Genomic DNA, 4,019 nt, shown 5'->3' on the forward strand with positions numbered 1-4,019 from the left:
CGGGGGCGGCCGCGGGTCCGGGCGCGCGTGCACCGCCGGGCCGAGCGCGCCACCTCCGGGCTGGGGTCTGCGGAGAGAGGCTGCGGCGCCGAGCGGGCCTCTAGGGCGAGCGCCTTCTGCGCCCGCCCGCCCCGGAGTCTCCGCGATTAACCCCTTGCGGGTCCCGGAGCCCGAGACTCCGCGCTCCCCCCGCGCGCTCCCGGGAGCCGCGGGACCTTCGCACGCCGTGGGCACCGCGGGACCTGGGCCGCGTCCCGCGTCCCGCACCCCGCACCCCGAAGGGCGCGGAGGACATGTGCCCACGGCCCGAGGTCCCCTGTGGCTGCCAGTGCTCGGGCACCAAGGGCCGCACGCTGTTGCTTGACCTCCGGCCACCCCATTTCCTTTGGATTTTTGTAAAAGTAGGGATGGCGCGCTGTCAACACACTCAGTGGCTAAAAACTTGTTGCCTGCACCCTTACAGATTCTGCCATTTAAAGAAAGTTCGGACACCGAAGCAGACCAGCAGGCGGAACTTTTCCTTGGATCTAGAACCGGGCCTTCCCCTCCCGCAATCCCGGCGGCGCCAGGCCGGAGCTCGTGGCTGTCCCACCCGCTGCCCGCGGAGACAGCGCGACCGAGCGCCGAGCGTGGGTCTGGGGCTGCGGCCGCTCGCTGAGTTCGGTCACCGCTTCACCCCGTGGTCAATGCTGGCTTTAATGGTTGTATGCAGATTGACGATGGGTAAATTTCCATGAGCACATTTCATTCCTCCTTTTTTTCTTTCTTCTCTTTGCTTTTGAGAGTCCCTGCCAGTTAAATGCCAATAGCTGAATTGTCCTAAACCCTTTCATTCAGTTGCCAGGAAAAGCACCCAAGGACTTAGGTTCAAAGGATGCTGAAACCGGCAAACTCCTGGGATTAAAATTACTCATCAGCTGATTGCACAGAAACAGGCCTTCTTTGGGTCAAAATAATTCCATCCTAGTCCGTTTTTTTGTTATTAATTTACTCCACAAATATTGACGTCTCCTGGGATCTTTTTAGTGCTTCACTATTTACATTTGGACAGAGAAAGCATTTAACTTTATTTCCCCATTCTTTAGAGAGAAACTTCTGGAGACTGGCCTGACCCGTGGCTCCAGGCTCCCTCTCGCCCCATACCACCAGCACCCCACTTTCTGCAATCAGTGACGCTGTGCAATCTATCCACCCCCCCACCCCACCCCCACTGATTTGACAAAGGTTGGTGTGTGTACACTAGTTTCTTCATTTTTGAAAGAGTGAAAAAATAAAGCAAGAACTGAAAATATCACCTAGTAGATGAGCTTTGCGTGGGTACCCCACGTTTCCTACTTAAACGATCCATTTCAAAGACAGACTGGAATTCCAATAAAGCCAATAAAATATGCAGAGAAATGTGTTCTGTGGGTTTCTCTGGGAGCTCTTTGTATCCTCCCAAGGCCCTGAAATTGACCTGGGGTATGATAATGACAGGAAGGAAGGGCCTGTCTTACATAATAAAGCAATTTCGACAGTAATAATGTCTCATTAAGTCTCCATGCCTAAGGAAGAACTTAATAGCAGGACAGTCTTAGGAAAGCCTGCAAATAGACCACCATGTGAAACTGTGCCCCCAAAATACAAAGATGACCTGTCTGGAGGCAGTGGTTTACAGTCTGGGATTCTGGGTCCCACTATCTGGGGTCCTGACGGTTTTCTGCTCAGCACGGTGGAGACAGCCAGTGCCAGCATTCGAGTTCCATGGAGGGGACCACAAACCCACCTCCTGCTCTGGTGGGACTCCACCCCTTTCTCTCTGCTTCTGTCTCCTGTTCTGGGCACTGGGTTTAGGGAAGCAGCAGCCCCACACTGGGCACCACTGGGCACCACTGGGCACCTTCCTCTGGGAAGCCCACACCCATCCCTTCTGACTACCATTGCCCCTGATGGGGCCTCAGCACAGAGTAGTTGGCCCCTTCCACGCACAGCACTAGGGAAGGTGGCAGTCATGTTCTGACCTCTCGCCCCTCTCAGGAGAATCAGGTCCTGTTGGGGAACAGGGTGTTTTGTGCCAGGCTGATACCAGACCACAGGCAATCCCCACAATGCTTTTAACAGCCCATAAGATTTCATGCACTCCCTCCCAAAGTAATTAGATTCCAGGAACTGTCAAGAATGGTGCCAGTTGCAATAAGTACTTCCAGCTTCTTGGCACCGAAAAGTAATCAGAAGATGTGTGTTGGTTTGAAACACTCTCCACTGGTTCATTTAAAACCCTCTCCTTGTTGTATAAAAGTGCAGTTGTTCCCGTGGGAGTCCCTGAAGTCAACCTTACCCAATCGGGCCTACCCTGCAGGGCTGATGAGCTCTGTGTTTAAACTCTTGGGAAACTGCTGAGACACAGTGAGCTCTGTTCCCATAGGCTGCAGACCTGCCTCAGAACCTTGTACTCGGGAATGATGTGAAATACCCAAGACACTACTGATTGCAGACTACTGTAGGCACACAGGTGACATGTGACACTACAGGTGGCACCTGGTTTGAGATGATTCCTTCACTCTGCAGATCTGAATGGAGGAGATACTGTACAGCTTAGCTCTGAACACCCCAGGGCCCAGCACTGTGATAGGATGAAGTCACGCTCAGTGGTTATTGAATGAATGAGTGTTTAGACTGAATGCCTGCTGCTCGTGGTCCTGGCCTTGCTCTCCATGGACTGCAGACTCTCCTTCAGCAGCTTGCAACCTCTCAGGAGGCAGGAACAACTTGTTAAGTGTGCAACTGTTACAATCACCAATGTCCTACGTGTTACCTTTACTAGCCGTAACGCCGAGACAATCTTTTATTGGAAAGTGAGTGGAAATAAGCTGTTAATATTTATTTTAAAATACTCTCAAGGACTATCTTCATGATGCTGGAGCAAGATGTCTGCAGCTGACTGATCTCACATGAGTCCGTAAAGGATTTCTGTGAAGTGTAGGTCCAGTCTATGGAATGCTGGGAAGTGGGCTCATTACAATGAGGAGGAGACTTCAGCTCTCAGAGAGTTCCTGTAACTCAGTCAAAACGAGGCAGGAATTCTCATCCTGTCTAGTCCAAAGCTGAGTTGGTATTCATGATGCCTGCAAATGAATCAAGAGGTCAGTGCTACAGAACACAAAGCAAGAGTCCTATGAGCACAAAACCCCAAAGTCGTATACAGAAATCAGCGTGCTAACTGAAATTAGCATTCCCTCATATTTGCAGCTTAAGTTCACCGTGTTGATTTTTCCCCACTCCTTCGTGTCCTGAGTGAAAAATTAAATGTGTAGACTTAAATGTGCCCATGAGCCATGCCTCTTAAAGTGGTTTGACTCATCTGAGATGGCAGGAACCCCGAGTACTTGGTCAGTGGCCAGGTGGGCTCCAGATGGACAGTCCGGAGCAGTGTGGAAGCCTGCACTGCAGACGGTGGAGACCCAGGAGCCAGGACATGCAGGTGCCCACTACCCAGGCTGGCCTCAGGCAGCCAAGGTGCATCTTGTCACACAAACCTGTTTTAAATCACACTGCTGTGACCAAAAAGAATTTTGGCCGTGACTTTGATGCCATGCAAGACTTAAGACAAAATCCGGATAAAAATAAGTCTGATCAATAGCTCTAAAAATAAACTACAGATCTGTGATCACTGATTCTAAAAAGACTACTAAAAAGTCCAATTTTTCAAGTCATCTTTAATACAGGCTTAACTAGTAAATCAGAAGTGTAGATTACACAGGCCCCTTTGATGGTATATTCCTCAACTTAAGTCATTGTGATAAGCTGAAATCCTAACCCCATACCTAAGAATGTGTCCATATTTGGAAACAGGACTTTTGCAGAGGGGATCGGGTTAGAAGGCGGTCCCTAGGGTGAGCTCGAATCCTGTGACTGACGTCCTAATGGAAGAGGAGACTCAGACGTAAGACACACAGAGAAGACATGTTGACACAGGGAGAAAGTCGCACGTGGAGAGAGGCAGGGCTTGGTGTTGGGTGTCTGTGCCACACAGAGAGCTG

The sequence above is a fragment of the Castor canadensis genome, chromosome 14 (assembly GCF_047511655.1).
Source record: "Castor canadensis chromosome 14, mCasCan1.hap1v2, whole genome shotgun sequence".
Lineage (NCBI taxonomy): Eukaryota > Metazoa > Chordata > Mammalia > Rodentia > Castoridae > Castor > Castor canadensis.